This window comes from Leopardus geoffroyi, chromosome C1 (assembly GCF_018350155.1).
Source record: "Leopardus geoffroyi isolate Oge1 chromosome C1, O.geoffroyi_Oge1_pat1.0, whole genome shotgun sequence".
Taxonomy (NCBI): Eukaryota; Metazoa; Chordata; class Mammalia; order Carnivora; family Felidae; genus Leopardus; species Leopardus geoffroyi.
The window spans coordinates 99,607,726-99,617,021 of NC_059328.1; the positions used below are offsets into that span (position 1 = coordinate 99,607,726).

Consider the following 9,296-nt stretch of genomic DNA (forward strand, 5'->3'; position numbering starts at 1 on the left):
TCCCCTCCCTCAGATCTCTCCAGAAGTATCACCTTCCCAATGTGGCCTTTCCTCACCAAAGATTGAAACCTTCCCCCTCGCGTGCACCTTCTGGTTCTTCTCACTCTGCTCCATCTCTCCCCGTAGCTCTTAGCACCTTCTAGCATGCTATGGGCCCTCCTTATTATTATTTTTTTTTTTTAATTTTTTTTTTCAACCTTTATTTATTTTTGGGACAGAGAGAGACAGAGCATGAACGGGGGAGGGGCAGAGAGAGAGGGAGACACAGAATCGGAAACAGGCTCCAGGCTCTGAGCCATCAGCCCAGAGCCTGACGCGGGGCTCGAACTCACGGACCGCGAGATCGTGACCTGGCTGAAGTCGGACGCTTAACCGACTGCGCCACCCAGGCGCCGCAAGGGCCCTCCTTATTTATTACCTCTGTCTCCCTCCATGAGAAGTTGCATGCTAGTAGCCCAGGGATTTTGTTTCTTTTGTTCACCGAGTCTCCCTACGCGTCTAGCACGGCGCTGGGCGCGTGGTAGTCATCCATGGTTATAAGTACACAGAGAAAATGGCCTCGAGTGGCGGATGCACGGTGCGCACGTGTGCGTGTCTTTCACGGCCGTGTCCACCCCGCGCTCAGCCACGCTTCCCACCCGTGGAACGCTCCCCGCATCGCACGGCGCATGAACTACGATCCTCGTTTTCCATAAACGAGGAAAGCGACACTCCCGGAGGTTAAGAACCTTGCCTGCACCACTGTGTAATCCAGGCTTTCTGATGCTGATGCCACCCTGGTTCCCTGGTGGGTGTCGGCAGGGGCTCCGGCCAGGGGAGACCATCCCTTGCCCGGTTTCCTAGGGATCAGGGTGGTGGAGCCAGGGCAGCCGCTGCCCCACAGCCCGAGCAAAGTTGTTTTTAGAGTGACCCTGAGCCACGGCTGGCCGCCACCCAGCTGGGTATCTCTCGGGCTTCCAGGCTTGGCTCCCTGGTGACCAGCTGGGTCCAGATCACCCTGGATCTGCCACTCACACATGTGCCGGGGAGGGCAAGAGAAAGGGAAGACGAGAGAGGGCAGTAAATGAGGGCAGGGAGACGCAGGCTATTGAAATTCTAGACTCGCCAGGAGCCAAGTGGGCCGGGAGGCTGGCCTTGCTGGCTGTGCTCAGCAGGAACCCAGTGGGCAGAAATCCCACTGCCCAGCTCTCCTGGGGCGGGGGTAGAAGGGCAGACTGTAACTCTGTAGTCGTATTGTGAAGACGAAGGAGGAAACCAGAGCAGCTGATCCGGCCTGGATCCCAGTGCCCACGTGCGCACAGATAGGCCTTTGTGTCCCGGGCCCAGACAACAGGCCACATTCTTCCCCCACCTCAGTGACGTCCTTCACGGACATGTCCCCAGAGCACATTTTCAAAGGATTAATCAGCTATGGATCAGATGACACGGCATTCCCTCTGCTACCCCCTCTCTGCCCAGGCTGTGCCCTCTCTTTGTGGTCTCCGAGCACAGAGCGGGTGGCCGACCCCAGCCCCGCCGACCGGCTGCTTCCAGCGGCCCCTGCACCGCTGTAGGTACTGTAATCTTGGGGAGGTGAACCTCAGGACATGGGGGCTGGACGGGCGAGGGCAAGCCCAGCCCACCTGTTTTCCTGGAGAGGCGTTGGCGTCAGTGCTGAGGCCGTCACCCGGGCGCAGGCCTCCTGCGCCCGGAGCCATGGCCTTTCTGGTAGGTGGGCTGGGCTGCCCCAGGGATCTGGCCGTCACAGGGCCTGGACCACCTCCCAGAGGAGCCTGAGGGGGAAGGCTTCTTCCTGAAGACACAGTTAGCTCCCACTAGCTTGACTCTCTCTCTCCTGCCTGGCTGGCTTCCAAGGCAAATGGGCTTACTTGCCCCGGCCGAGGCAGGCGACAGGGAGCACGCTGGGAGGCCACTTGTTCTGTTTAACCACACGGTGGGACCGCTGAGTGCAAGGTCAAGTACCAGTCTCCCTGGATGTAGAATACATCCCTCAGATACTAAATAGGGCTGCTGCTACGGACTGAACGTTTGCGTCCCCCACCCCCCACCCTTGCCACCGCCACGAAATTCTTATGCCGAAGCCCTAATTCCCAACGTCGTGGTTTTGGAGGTGGGGCCTACGGGAGGTGATTTGGTGCAGAATAGGTCATGAGGTGGGGTTCCCATGATGGGGTCAGTGCCCTTATAAGAAGAGGAGACCAGAGGGTTCTGTATCAGACAAGGACACAGCAAGAAGGCGGCCATCTGCAAGCTGGGAAGACACCTCTCCAGACCCTGAATCAGCAGACAGCTGGATCCCAGACCTCCAGCCTCCAGAACCGAGAGAGACAGAGAGAGAGAGAGAGAGAGAGAGATCTGTTGTTTAAGCTATCCCAATCCGTGGTGGTTTGTTGTAACAGCCCAAGAGGGCTACAACGGCCACCTTCCCTGGCTTCTCTAGGCCATGCCTTCCGAGGGGGAAGACCTGGGCTCTCCTCTCAGCTGTGGCAACTTCAAACCACAAGATCTTGGAAAAGGAGGCACCCTCCCACCCTCTTCGAGTTCTCACTGTAGAATGGGGCGTACAAGCTCTGCCCTTCACCCCTCACGGACGCCGGGAGGACCACATAAAACAGTGGACGTGAGGGGCGCCTGGAGGGGGGGGTGCTCAGTCAGTTAAGCGTCTGCTTCGGCCCCGGTCACGATCTCACGGTTCCTGAGTTCAAGCCCCGCATTGGGCTCTGTGCTGACAGCTCAGAGCCTGGAGCCTGCTCCGGAGTCCGTGTCGCCCTCTCTCTCTGCCCCTCTCCTGCTCATTCTCTGTCTCTGTCTCTCTCTCTCTCTCCCTCAAAAATAAACATTAAACATTTTTTTAAAACTTTAAAACAGTGCATGTGAAAATAGGACTCCAACGACAGTGGCCACGATTTTTCCAATCACTACTACTACCAACGACTATTGCCACGATGGCTGCTATTAATATTATTATCACGATCACCGCTGTTATTACGACTCCTACTTCTTCAGCCCCTTCTTTTTCTGCTGCTTCAACTAACTCTACTCCTACTACTCAACTCCTACTTCTGCTTCCACAGCTACTCCTCCTCCTGCTTCTGAACTCTCGTCAAGTACTAAGCAGACATCGTCTCACGTATTTCCGATACTTTCGCGTATAAAGGACCTCAAGTATATCCACGTATGCTCACTTTCAAGTGTAAAAGACCCTTGTGCTTGAAAATAACCTAAAAAGCATAAAGCTAACTTTCAATTAGATGTTTTTATTGTACCGGCCGCCATAGTGCTCACACACATGGTTAAGGAGCCATACAGCTATGTTCCAAGCCTACAATTTATTTTCTACAGGGGCGCCTGGGTGGCGCAGTCGGTTAAGCGTCCGACTTCAGCCAGGTCACGATCTCACGGTCCGTGAGTTCGAGCCCCGCGTCAGGCTCTGGGCTGATGGCTCGGAGCCTGGAGCCTGTTTCCGATTCTGTGTCTCCCTCTCTCTCTGCCCCTCCCCCGTTCATGCTCTGTCTCTCTCTGTCCCAAAAATAAATAAACGTTGAAAAAAAAAATTAAAAAAAAAAAAACAATTTATTTTCTACAAAAAAGGCGTGGCATCCTTACAGATTTCTGGGCCTCCTACAATACGTCGAGGCCCTCTCGTTCCCCTGAAGCCGCAAAACAACCCTGCGATGTGGGTAGGAGCCTCACTTTACACATGAAATCATGAGGATCGAGATCACGCACCCAATAAACGGCGGAGCCAAGATACAATACCAGACTGTCTGACTCCACGTTTTATGCCCTTCCCGCTGTCCGACATTGAACATCGTCCAAACCAGTGAAGAGGGAAGCAAATCTAAACTGCTGTTATTATCCAACCAAACTCACCCAAACACCGTAAAAAAAACAAATGGGCTGCATATGTTACTAATAGTATATGTTTGGATTATACGTTTAAAATGGCCTTTCTTTTTGGCATGTAGGTCTACGAACTTCAACGCATATATAGATTGACATAACCACCACCATAAGCAGGGTACCGAACAAGTCCCATCAGCGGAAAATTCTCCCTGGGGCTCTGCCTTCTTGGTCACACCCACCCTCACCTTCTCCTAACCTCTGACAACACTGAGCCGTTCTCCGTCTCCATAGCTTGGTCTTCTCAAGAACGTCCTATAAATGGAATGAGACAGTATGTAAGCTTGTTTTACATTAAATTTTTAATCTTGAGGCAAATGTGGGTTCATGCAGCGGTAAAGAATAATATAGAGATTCTATGTACCCTTTTTCGACTAATCCATTAACAGTACTGGCTTGCAAAACGATAGTGTAATACCACAGCCAGAACATTGACGGGACAGAGTCAAGTTATAGACATTTCCGAACCCACAACAATCTCTCCTATTGCCCTTCATAGCCACACCCACTTCTCTCCCACCCTACCCCACCTGTGACACCCACGAATCTGTTCTCCCTTTCTAAAATTTGCCATTTCAAGACGGTTACATGAAAGAACTCATACAGTATGTAACCTTTCGGGGCTGTCTTTTTCTCAGTGGAATTCTCCAGAGCTGCGTAAGCTGTTTCTGTGTATTGATAGGTGGTTCCTTTTCACTGTTGAGTGATATTCTATGATTTGGAGGCACCACTGTGTGTCTAACATTCACCCTTCGAAGGGCCGCTGGATTGTTTCCGGGTTTTGTCTATTACAAATACATGAGTATTTGTATAAACATGAGTGCACAGATTTTTTTTAAAAAGCTTATTTATTTATTTTGAGAGAGAAAGAGCAAGAGAAAAAGCTTATTTATTTATTTTGAGAGAGAAAGAGTGAGCTGTGAAGGGGCAGAGAGAGAGAGAGAGAGAATCCCAAGCAGGCTCTGCATTGTGCCCAATGAGGAGCTCGAACTCACGAACTGTGAGACTATGACCAATGCGGAAACCAAGAGTTGGATGCTTAACTGACTGAGCCACCCAGGCCCCCGGGGTACAGGTATTCCTGTGAAAACTTGCTTTTATTTCTCTAGGATAAATGCCCCGGAGTATAATATACGAGTGATCCAATTCCTCCGCATCCTTGCCAGCATTTGGTGTTGCCACGATTTTCTTTTCTAGAAGCCATTCTGATAGCTATGTGGTGATACCTCACAGCTTTAATTTGCATTTCCCTAATGGTTATTGATGTCGAACAATCCTTCAAGTGCTTGTTTGCCCTCTGATTATCTTCTTCAGGATGATGTCTATACATGTCTTCTGCCTATGGTCTAATTAGATCGCTTTCTCTTTTTACTGTTGATTTTTTAGAGTTCTTTATACATTCTGGACACTAGCTCTTGGTTGGATATCTAGTTAGCAAATATTACCTCCCTCCATTCTATAGCTTGTCTTTTTATCTTCTTAACAGGAGCAAAGCAAACATTTTAAATTGCTATTAAGTTCTATTTATCAACTTTTCCTTCCATGAGTTATGAATTTGGTGTCAAGTCTAAGAACTCTTTGCCTAGTCTTAGGTCTCAAAGATTTTCTATTTTTTGTGTGTCAAAGTTTTATAATTTTATGTTTGACATTTAAGGCATTGAACCATTTTGAGTTAATTTCCTCCAAAGGTGTGAGAGTTACATTGAGACTCATTAAAAAATTTTTTTTGCCTACTGATGTCCATTTTTTCCAGCATTATTTGTTAAAAAAAAAAAAAGTGAACCATTGGGGGCGCCTGGGTGGCTCAGTTGGTTGAGAGACTGACTTCTGCTGAGGTCATGATCTCATCTTTTGTGAGTTCAAGCCCCGTGTCAGGTTCTGGGCTAACAGCGCACAGCCTGCTTCAGATTTTCTGTCTCTCTCTCTGTGCCCCTTTCCTGCTCATGAGAACGCACTCTCTCCCTCACCCCCTCTCTCAAATAAATAAACATATTTTTAAAAAAGTGAACCATTAAATTGTTCTTGTACCTTGTCAATAATCACGTGGGCATGAATTGTCCAGAATAGGCAAATTTATCAAGACAGAAAGTAGATAAGTGTTAGGCATAGGACTGGTGGGGCAGGGAGGGCAGTTGGGGCAAAATGAGTGTGACTGATAAAGGATATAGGGGTTTTTTGGAAATTAATAAGAGTGGGCTAAAATTGATTGTGGTGGGGCACGTGGGTGGCTTAGTCGGTTGAGCATCTGACTCTTGGTTTCGGCTCAGGTCATGATCTCATGGTTCATGAGTTTGAGCCCTGCACTGGCCTCTGATGATTAGTGATGTTGAACATCTTTTCATGTGTCTGTTGGCCATCTGTATGTCTTCTTTGGAAAAATGTCTATTCAGATCCTCTGCCCATGTTTAACTGGATTATTTGGAGGCGGGGGGGGGGGGTAGGTGAAGAGTTGTATAAGTTCTTTATATATTTTGGATACTGACCCCTTATTAGATATACCGTTTGCAAAAATGGAAATAGCATTTAGTGGGTTGCTTTTTGTTTGGTTGATGATTTACTTTGCTGAGCAAAAGCTTTTTATTTTGGTGTAATCCCAATAGTTTATTTTTGTTTTTGTTTCCCTTGCCTGAGGAAACATATCCAGAAATATGTTGCTAAGTGCCATTTTCAAGCAATTACTGCCTATGTTCTCTTTTAAGCATTTTATGGTTTCAGCTCTCACATTCAGGGCTTTAATCTATTTTGAGTGTATTTTTGGCATAAGAAAGGAGTCCAGTTTCATTGTTTTGCATATAGCTATTTAATGTAATTTGTTTTTGAGAGACAGAGTGCAAGAGAGCACACAAGCAAGTGGGGGGAGGGGCAGAGGGAGGGGGTGAGAGAGAATCTCAAGCGGGCTCTATGCTGGGCTTGATCTCATGACCATCGTGAGATCATGACCTGAGCCAAAATGAAGAGTTGGCTGCTTAAATGACTGAGCCACCCAGGCACCCCTGTAATTATTGAAATGTAAGGAACTAAGCCTTCCATTTTATTTTTTGTCTTCTGTTTGTCAGCTTTTCATTTCTGTTTTCTTTTTTCTGTATTCCTGTGCCTTACTTAAGCACTTTTTTGAATTCCACCTTTATTTACCTATACTGTTTTTGAATGTCTCTCCTTATGTAGGTTTTTTTTTTTTTTTTTTTTTTTTTTTAGTGGTTGCTTTTGGTATTACTCGTGCCATCATTTTACCAGTTCAAGGAAAGCATAGTAATCTTTCCTCTCTTTATATCTTTTTCCCTTTATATTATACTTTTCTTAAATATTCCTTCTACATACTTAGAACCACAATAGAAGTATTATAATTTTTGCCTCAATTATCAAACTCAATTTAGAAGACTTAAGAGGATTGTTTGCCCCTAATTTTGCTTACCATGTTTTTTATTCTTCCTGATGTTCCAAGATTCCTTTTTTTTTTTAATCATTTTCTTCTGTTAAAGAACTTCCTTTAGCCATCCTTCTAGGGATGAAATTTCTAATGAAATTTCTAACGAAATTTTCTTTTGTTTTACTTCATATAAGAATGTCTTTATTTTCCCTTCATTACTGAAGACTATTTTCTTAGATATAGGATTCTAGGTTGACATTGTTCAGCATATAAAAAAACGTGGCACTTCTTTCTGACCTTCGTGGTTTCTGATGAGAAACCCATTGTCAATCGAATTCTTTCCCCCCTCTAGCCATTGTTTCTAGGTCTGTTTTTAGATTTTTTTCTTTGTCTTAGTGTTCCAAAATTTTACTAAGATATGTATTGTCACGGGCTTTTAAATTTTTATCCTGTTTGGAGCTCACTCAGCTTCTCAAATCTGTAGGTTTCAGTATTTTTCCAGATTTGGAAAATTTTCAGCCATTATTTCCTTTAGTACTTTTTCAGCCTTGCCCTTTTCCTCCTCTTCTTCTGGGACTCCCATGACACAAGTTACATCCTTTGTTATGGTCCTGAGGTTCTGTCATTTTCTTTGTGTTGTCCCTCTGTTGTTTAGACTGATGCCAATTTGGGTAATTTCTATTTTATTTTCAAGCTCACTGGTTTTTTCCTCTTTCCCTTCTATCTTCTCATTGAGTTCATTCATTGAGCATTTAGTTTTAGTTATTGTATTTTTCAGTTCTAAAATATCCATTTGGTTCATCTCTATACCTTCTGTTTCCTCATTGAGACTTTCTATTTTTCTCTGAGACTCTTTATATTTTCGTTTGTTTTTATGTGTGTTCATAATTGGTTTTTTTATGATGGCTAGTTTAAAATATTTTTTAGATAATTAAAAAAATAAAACCTTTTTTAGATAACTCAAAATTTCTGTCATCCTAGTGTTGGCATCTACTGCTTGTCTTTTGTCATTCAGTTTGAGACCCCCATGGTTCTTGGGTATGATGAGCGATTTTCTATTAAAACCTGGACATTTAGAGTATTAAGTTGTGAAATTCATGATCTTATTTAAGCCTTGTGTTTTAACTGGCTTTCTCTGACACTACTCCAAGATGGAAAGAGGTGGGGAAGGGAGAAGGAGAGCCACTTCATTATGATTAGGTAGAGGTAGAAAACCAGGTCCCTCACTTGGCCCTGGCTGACACCTGAGGTGTTATGCTCGTCATTACTGTAGGGCAAAGGTAGGGGTTCCAGCTCCCCACTGTGCCTCCACTCTGTGATATCTTCTTGGCTGGGAGGGATAAGGCTGCTTCATTACTACTCCCCACATGGCCACCAGAGACACCATAGGGTTGGATGACCTCTACACCATTGGGTAGTGATGAAAATCCTGCCTCTACACTATTTCTGACGTTACCTCAATGGGAAGCAAGAGGGGAACCTTGTTATAGCCTGTTAGACATGAGAGTTTAGGCTCCCTATCTGACCTTTGCTCACATAGGAACTATAGTTTTGCCTATGGTGCTTATCTAAAGTAGAGCAGTTAATTTCCAGAAGTTTTCTATCTTGTGAGGTTGCCCTCCACCTGACCACTTGGCTAGAGAGGGCAGGCTTTTGTTAGGATTTTTTGGGCCTGCACCCATTGGAATTTCCAGGTTGCTTCTTCAGCGTTTATTCTTGGATATACGAGGCAAAAAAAAAAATCCTAGAATGTTCAACTCCTTGTTCTTCAAGTCTCAAGGTCCATAGCTGGTCTGTCTTCTTCTCTCAACTCTCAGAGTCTTTTTATGTTTGTTTTATAATTTCCAAGCTAATTCTCTGGAGGAATAGGGGAAAATACATCTACTCTATTTCCTAGAAGTAGAAGTCACTATGTAGCCTTTGAGACTGGCTTCTTCCACTCAGAGTAATGCTTTCAAGATTCATCTATGTTACTGTGTGTATCAGTAGCTTGTTCCTTTTTTGCTGCTGAACATTCCATTTTATG

At 45.5% G+C, this 9,296-nt stretch overlaps 1 long non-coding RNA gene across 1 annotated transcript; it reads left to right on the forward strand.

The window, feature by feature from the left end:
- The first annotated feature begins 720 nt into the window (after positions 1-720).
- Positions 721-4,389, forward strand: LOC123598526. Its single transcript, XR_006712669.1, has 2 exons — positions 721-1,553; positions 3,969-4,389. It is a non-coding gene; the product is annotated as an uncharacterized LOC123598526 (long non-coding RNA).
- Positions 4,390-9,296: the final 4,907 nt, after the last annotated feature.